The sequence below is a fragment of the Eriocheir sinensis genome, chromosome 59 (genome assembly GCF_024679095.1).
Source record: "Eriocheir sinensis breed Jianghai 21 chromosome 59, ASM2467909v1, whole genome shotgun sequence".
Classification (NCBI taxonomy): Eukaryota; Metazoa; Arthropoda; class Malacostraca; order Decapoda; family Varunidae; genus Eriocheir; species Eriocheir sinensis.
The window spans coordinates 8,939,799-8,948,116 of NC_066567.1; positions in this window are offsets into that span (position 1 = coordinate 8,939,799).

Consider the following 8,318-nt stretch of genomic DNA (forward strand, 5'->3'; position numbering starts at 1 on the left):
AATCACTCACCATCAAAATTCCCATCACCATAAAAAAGAACTCTCATCCCATTCTCTCGCCTCCGTCTCATTCCCCTCCCCTTCCCCTCTCTCTGTCTCTCTCTCTCTCGTTTCCCTTTCCTTGTTTTCACCTTTATAACTTTTTACCTCGTTTCTCCTTTCCCTCTTTTCATTTACATAGATATTTTCCTCCCTTCTTAGTTTATTCTTCTCTCTTCTCCTCTCGTCTCAAACTCATCTCCCTTCCCTTCTCTTCCCTTCATCAGCCCTTTCCCTTCCCTTCCACTTCTAGATTTTCCCTTCTCCCTTCTTCCTTCCCTTCTCCCTCTCCCAACTACGGACTTCTACTTCTCTTTTCTTCCCATCATCTGCCCTTTCCCTTCCCTTCCATTTCTAGATTTTCACTTCTCCCTTCCCTTCCCCCTCTCCCTTTCTCTCTCTCCCTCTTCTCTATCCTTCCCTTTCCCATCATTTCCATCCCTGCCCTCTATTACCAAGACCCTTCTCTTTCCCATCACCCAGTCACCCACTCCCATCATTCTTCGTTCACTGTGAGCAATTGAGTAAGGCAAACAGAAAATGGAAAACGGCTGGCTATGGAAGGGGAGGCTAAGCTAAAAAGCGGAGAATGATGGACTCGATAAGTGCGGGAGGTGAAAGAGGCGGACGAGGACGCGATGATATGAAGGATTTAATGGATTGTAGTTAGAAGGCGGAGGAAGGTGAGGAGAGGAAGGCTAAAGTATGAGATAAATAAAAGGAATGAGCCTAAAATAATATAGAATGGATAAATAGGAGTGGAAAATATATGTACGATTAAATAGACAGAAGAGGTTTAATAGATAGCCGCTAGAAGAAGAAGGAAGGTGAGGAAAGGAAGGTTAGAGTAAGAAATAAATAAAAGGAATGAGCCTAAAAATAATATAGAATGGATAAATAGGAACGGAAAACATACGTACGATTAAATAGACATAAGATATTTAATAGATAGTCGTTAGAAGAAGGAGTAAGGTTAAGAAAGGAATGATAGAGTAAGCAAGAAGTAAGAGGAAGAAGGAAAATTGAAATGGATAAACGGGAGAGGGAAAATATAACTACGATTAGATAAAAAGAAGAGAAAAAAAGTAAAAATGAAATGAGGAGACGCCAGATCATAGAGTTTAAAGGAAATATGAGAAAAAGAAGGGAAAGTAAGAAAAGAAAAAAAATATAAATGAATAAGCAGAAAAAAATTATAGAAGGGATCAGGAACACATGAAACAGATGAATGGAAAAGAGAAGTAAGCAATAGAAGGATAGAGCATAAAAAATGGATAAGGAATAAAGAATCAAGAATGGATAAACAGGAGAGGGAAAATGTAGTTACGATTATATAGACAGAAAAGAGAAGGAAAAGAAAGTGAAATGAGGAAAGGCCAGACCGTAGAGTACAGAAGAGAAAGAAAAAAAGAAGAGGAAGAGGAGAAATTGAAATAAGGAACGACCAGACCTTAGAGTATAGAAAAGAAAGAAGAGAAAGAAGAGGAAGAAGAGAAAGAAAAAGAAGCTGAAGTGATTAAAGGACAAGGAGGAAAGAGAAATAAAGGAAATAAAAACGATAAGAATGGAAATGAGAGAAAATGAGATGGAGAGAGAGAAGGAGAAAGAGGAGACGAGAAGGAGGAGGAGGAGGAGGAGGAGGAGGAAACCGTTCTTTTCAGTCCATCGAATTTCTACTGAAAAAAAAAGTCCAATGAGTCCATCAGGAGAAGCGTTTTTGGCATCGAGTCACGAGGTGTGGAGGAGGAGGAGGAGGAGGAGGAGGAGGAGGAGGAATGACACCACTTTGCTGATGCCATCGTCTGTAACAATGCTCTCTCTCTCTCTCTCTCTCTCTCTCTCTCTCTCTCTCTCTCTCTCTCTCTCTCTCTCTCTCTCTCTCTCTCTCTCTCTCTCTCTCTCTCACACGGACATGGCCCTCGAATGTTTTTTAGATCAAGCTGATGATGTGTGTGTGTGTGTGTGTGTACAGGATCATCGCCATTACCAGGTAAGTGGACAGGTGTTACTAATTATCGGATTACTCTAAACCAACTCGATTTTTGTGTCCCAATTTGCGTAGCTTTTAGATGAGGTGATGGAGCTGCCTGTTGGTATTGTTGTTGTTGTTGTTGGTGGTGGTGGTGGTGGGAGGGGGTAGGAGTGAGGGGGTTGGGAGGTCATGGTGGTGGTAGTGTTGTTGTTGTTGTTGTTGATGTTGTTTCAGTCTTCAATTCCAATTTATTTATTTATTTATATTTTTTTAACAGTAAAGGAAGCACCTCAAGGGCAAAAAATGTAATGACAATACAGTAAATAAAACAAGAAAATAAATAAAAAAATGCTAATAATTGACAATCAGTGAGCTTTAAGACGAAAATAAATCATACAATCTTGACCATATTTTTGCACATATCAATTATTCTTTTCCTCTTTGCATCGTGTCCTTATTCGATATTTTTTTTATCTGGTCGTGTGTTCGTTCGTTGCCTCACACAGTCAACGATCATTTCCTTCACTGCCCTTCGACGTTTTTGGCAGAAAGGAAAAGGTTCATACGATTCGTTCAACCATTTAGTCATTTTTCAGTGTACTTCATCAATCTCCAGTATTCCTGCTTCCTCGTTTTGCACTCCACGCTTCAACACACACACACACACACACACACACACACACACACACACACACACACACACACACACAGCCCTTTACGATTCCCAGAACTTTCTAGGTCACTCTCTCCTATTCTGTACTGTTAAATTCACTGGTATTAATATTTCTCACCCTCTACTCTCCTTTTTTTTAATCTCTAAGTACTCTTCCAGGCCTTCGTTGTTTATAGAATTCCTTCCTTTTATTATTTGATTACACTCTACCCTCACTTTTCACTCCCCTCGCCTCCTTTATCATTTACTCACTAATTATTCTCTTTCAACACTCACACGCTTTATTTTTTTTTTAATCACTTGCTTCCTTCATTATTCCAAGCCTTCTCTCTCTTTTCTTCACACGTTCTTTTTATTCTTTATTTTTTTCTTTCATTTCTGTCTCTCCCTTTTCCCGATATCGTTTCCTTTCCCATTCTTTTCCATTCTTCATTATTTCAATCACTCGCTTCATTCAATATTCAAAGCCTTTTCCCTCTTTTCTTCACATCTTTTTATTCTTCATTCTTTTCTCTCATTTTTGTCTCTCTCCTTTCCTTTCCCATTCTTTTCCATCCTTCATTCTTTTAACACTCGCTTCCTTCATCATTCAAACCCCGCTCCCTCTTTTCTGAACACCTTCTCTTCATTCTTCATTATTTTCTCTCATTTCTGTCACTCTCCTTTCCATCTATCCTTTCCCTTCCCATTATTTTCCATTCTTCATTCTTTTAACACTCGCTTCATTTATTCTTCAAGGCCTTTTCCCTCCGTTCTTTACACCTTCTCATCATTCTTCATTTTTTCTCTCAATTCTGTCTCTCTCCTTTCCCTCTACCATTTCCTTTCCTTTCCCATTCTTTTCCATCCTTCATTATTTTAACACTCGCTTCCTGCCTTCTGCCTCTTTTCTTTACATCTTCTCTTTATTCTCTTAATCCAATTCTGTTTCTCTCCTTTCCCTCTATCCTTTCCTTTCTCATCCTACATTATTTAAACACTCGCTTCCTTTATTATTCAAATCCCGCTTCCCCTTTTTCCTAACACCTTCTCTCCATTCTTTATATACACGCTCCGTTCATATAATATTTACTCTCCCTCTCAACTCCATTTTCCAGGCTCTTATTGCCCCTCCCATTCATAAATTAAACATGGTCACTTTAACTTGGCACTCATTCTTTTATATTCATTTGTCACGTGATCTTTGTATTCTCCCTCCTCCTCGACCCCCTCTCTCCCGCACTTTCCCTTTCCTTACTGTGTTAATTTTAAGCACTGCAATTCCTTTTTTTTTTCAGTCTAAGTAATTTATATGAGGAAAATGAATAACAGTCCTATAGCAACGAGATCAGTAAGAAAACGAACTACAATAAATGATGATGATAGTAATAATGATAATAATGATAACAGTAATGAAAATACCAATAGAAGTAAGAAAGGAGTTGTTTTGACATAGAAGCAAAATCATAAGTACTCATTGCCGCTAAACACAAGTCGTATTAGTCAACGGCAAGAGACATGAAACTAAGGTCCGCATTCTCATAAACAACAACAACGATAGAAATAATAATAAAGATAATGTTAACAATAGTAATCGCTTCTTCCCTTTACTTTGTTGAGCGTGGCCGCAATGCAACCCCTGGATAATGCAGGCACTCACGCCGGCCCTCCCCAGCACCAGCCGCAGCGCCGGTGTTCGTGATAATAATGAGGCCACTCTGTATCTTGTTACGGGGCGCGGGTACGATGACACGCCCACTGCCACAACAACAACAAACACAACAAAAACAAGAGAAATACCATTGTTGATAGATAAAATAAAAAGCAGCATAAAACAACAATAACATCAACAACAAAAGGGAAAGCAAAAACAGAAACAGTATTGGAAGTAGATCAAACAAAGGCAGCATAAAACAACATCAACAACAAACACAACAACAACAACAACAAGAGAAATAGCAGTGTTGATAGATAAAACAAAAAAAGCATAAAACAACAATAACGACATCAACAACAAAAGGAAAAGTAGGAACAGAAACAGCACTGATAGTGGATAAAACAATAGCAGCATAAAATAACAACAACATAAATAAATAAATAAATAAATAAATAAATAAATAAATAAATAAATAACAGCAGCAATGGAAAAAAGAACAACACAAAAAACAACAGCGATAAAAACAATGACAGAATAATAATAACAATAATGTTGCCTAATAAAAAAAATTGATAATACAACTAGAAATAAAAACAATAATAAAAGATCATAAAAAACAGATAAGCAACAACCACAAAAACATAGCATTGATGATAGATAATAAAGAGGAAAAATAACAAAAGAGAATAAAATTATAGGCTGATGAAAATAATAAGTAGTAATAATAATAATAATAATAATAATAATAATAATAATAATAATAATAATAATAATAATAATAATAATAATAATAATAATAATAATAATAATAATAATAATAATAATAATGATAAGCAAAACAGTATAAGTAATGCCTCTAAAAATCCAGGTAAGCTTCAGAAACAATTAAGTTAACCTGGGGAATAGTAATTAAGGTGTCACGCGCACGCTAACGAGACAAACATTCCACAACAACAACAACAACAACAACAACAACACTTCCGGCACTCTCTCTCTATATCTCTTTTTTACGCAGCCATGCTAAACAATTAAATAGCTTCCTCAACTCGACTATGAACGTAAAATTTGTGTGCAAACTGCTAAGACTTTTTGACACTTTTTTTTTTATTTTTTTATATATACAAGAGAAAACCAGAGAATAATTATATGCAAGAAAAAAAAGGTGCATAATATAGAGTAGTCGCAAAAACAAAAATAACAAGGAAAATATGTAAAGAAAGGTCAGGAAAATTAAGAGAATTGTAAATTATTCAGAAAACATGGAAAAGGAAAGCAGGAAAAAGATATATGAAGAAGGAAAATAAAAACCGAGGATGCAAAAGAAGGACTGCAAGGGGAAAAAAAAGAGGAGAGAGAGAGAGAGAGAGAGAGAGAGAGAGAGAGAGAAATGATTGAAAAATACTCTCAGGGAACAGCAAGAAAAGAGAAATTGAGGAAGGGAGGAACGATGCGGTCAACGAAGAAAGGAAGGAAGGAAGGGAGAGAGGCAAGATTAAGGAAGGAAGGGAGAATGGATAAAAAAGTGAGGAGAGCAAATCACAGAAAGGAGATAGACGGAGGATGGGAAGGAAAAAGGGAAGACTGGATAAAGGAAGGTAGGGAGAGAAGGGAAAAACACATGAGTAGTTTAAAGAAGGGAAGATAAAACAGAAAGAAAGAAAAGAAGGGGGGAAAGAAAATCAAAGAGGAGGAAGAGAGGAACAATAAAGAAAGGAAGAAAATATGAACAGATGAAGGAGAGGAGAGGAAAGCAAACAGAGAGAGAACGCAAAAGAGAAGAAGGAATAAAGGTGAGAATCAAAAAAGGAAGAAAAGAAGAAAACACGAATTGATGGAAGAGGAAAATTTAAACAATGATATTGAAATAGAGAAAAAAGAATAAAGAGAAAAATAAAGGAAGGAAGGAAGGAAGGAATAAAACAAATGAAAAAAGAAAGAAATAGAAGAAAAAGGGAAATCGAAAAAGAGAAGAAGGAATAAAGGCAGAAATAAGAAAGAGATAGAAAGAAGAGAAGGGAGGAAGGAAGAAAGAACGCATGATAATAGAGAGAATAGGAAGAAAGAAACGAAGGAAGGGAGATTGAAAAAGAGAAACAGGAACAAAGACAAAAAATAAAGAAAAGAAGAAAGGAAGGAAGGAAGGAAGAACAAATAATATGAGAAAAAATAGGAAGAAAGAAACGAAGGAAGGAAGATTGAAAAAGAGAAAAGGAACAAAGACAAAATATAAAGAAAAGAAAGAAGGAAGGAAGGAAGGAAGGAAGAACAAATAATAAGAGAAAGAATAGGAAGAAAGAAACGAAGGAAGGAAGATTGAAAAAGAGAAAAATTAATAAAGACAAAAAGTAAAGAAAAGAAGGAAGGGAGAAAAGAAAGAATGATAATGTAGAGAAAAGGAAAAGAAAAAGGAAGAAGAATCACACATTCCAAAACCTCTCCTCTGATTGCTCTTCTTGTCTCTTCCTCTCTCCTCCATTCTGACCTCTCTCTCTCTCCTCCATTTCTCTCTCCTTGTTCGTCCACTCTCCCTCCCTCTCTCTCTCACTCTCTCTCCTGAAGCGTGAGTCATTTCTCCTCCAACACCTCCTTTCCTTTCCTCCATTTTACGTCTCTCCACCGACAAGATTTTACCTCCATCTCTTTTTCCTCCATCTATTTTCTCATCACGAATTCCGTTGAGTTTTTGCTATATTTGAAAGTCTTCTCTCTCTCTCTCTCTCTCTCTCTCTCTCTCTCTCTCTCTCTCTCTCTCTCTCTCTCTCTCTCTCTCTCTCTCTCTCTCTCTCTCTCTCTCTCTCTCTCTCTGTTGTCTCTCTCCTCATATATTCCTCTCTCATGTCTCTCTCTGTTCTCTCTTTGTACTACTTTCTATTCTATCTATATCTATCTATCTATCTATCTATCTATCTATCTATCTGTCTGTCTATCTATCTTATCCTAAACACAGCTGGCAATATCTTAACAAATTACTACTTTTGCTAACATGATATAGCTAGAGAGAGATATACTGCTGTCCATCTTTATCCGTTTATCTGTCTGTGTTTGTTTGTCTGTCTGGTTGGCACTCACTGGCTGGCTGGCTGACAAATTGGCTCACTAGATGTCTCTCTCTATCTCTGTTTGTCTGGTTGTTTTTTTGGCTGTCTGTCTTCTGGTCTACACCTCTCTATCTGTGTGTCTGTCTGTCTGTCTGTCTACCGTTCTGTAAGTGTATGTCTGTGTGGCTGAATATTAATCTGTTTCTTTACGCACCTATCATTTTGTATGTTTGTCTGTCTGTTTGTCTGTCTCTCTGTCTGTCTCTCTGTCTACAATTATGTTAGTGAGCCTGTGTGACTTTTTTTTTTTTTTTTTACGTCGTTGCCTGTTGCGCCGGTAGGCATCTTCCTGGTGGGGCCTGATGGTCGGCCCAAGGCTTCTTCCAGGTGGGGCCTGATGGTCGGCCCAGCCCGTTCTGGCGCAGGCGAGTGTTTATAGTGGCGCCATCTTGCATTGGCTCATGCTGCCCCCCGGAACTCGTTCTTGATTCGCTTGGACGGCTTCCTCTAGAGTCCGGGTTGATGGGTGGTCTTCAGGACAGCATGTGGGTAGTTTTAAGCCACTCGGCGGTGACTGAAAAATCCGAGTGGTAGCGTGGGGATTCGACCCCGCGTCGTCCATCACGCGGTGAATGTGAGCCCAGTACGCTACCACCTACGCCACCTGTATATTATTCTGTCTCTTTACATGCTGTTATTGTTTGTCTGTCAGTCTATCTGTCTTTTTAACCGTCTGACTGTCTGTACCTTTCGCCCCCTCCCCCTCTTCTTTCCCTCATTCTCCCCTCCACCCTCCCCACCCCTAAAAAATAAACATACAGAACCCAATGAAGAGAAGCAAACCACGATAGTCGAACACACACACACACACACACACACACACATACACACACACACACACACACACACACACACACACACCATTTATCATTTTTTTACTGTTTATTACTAATTTACTGC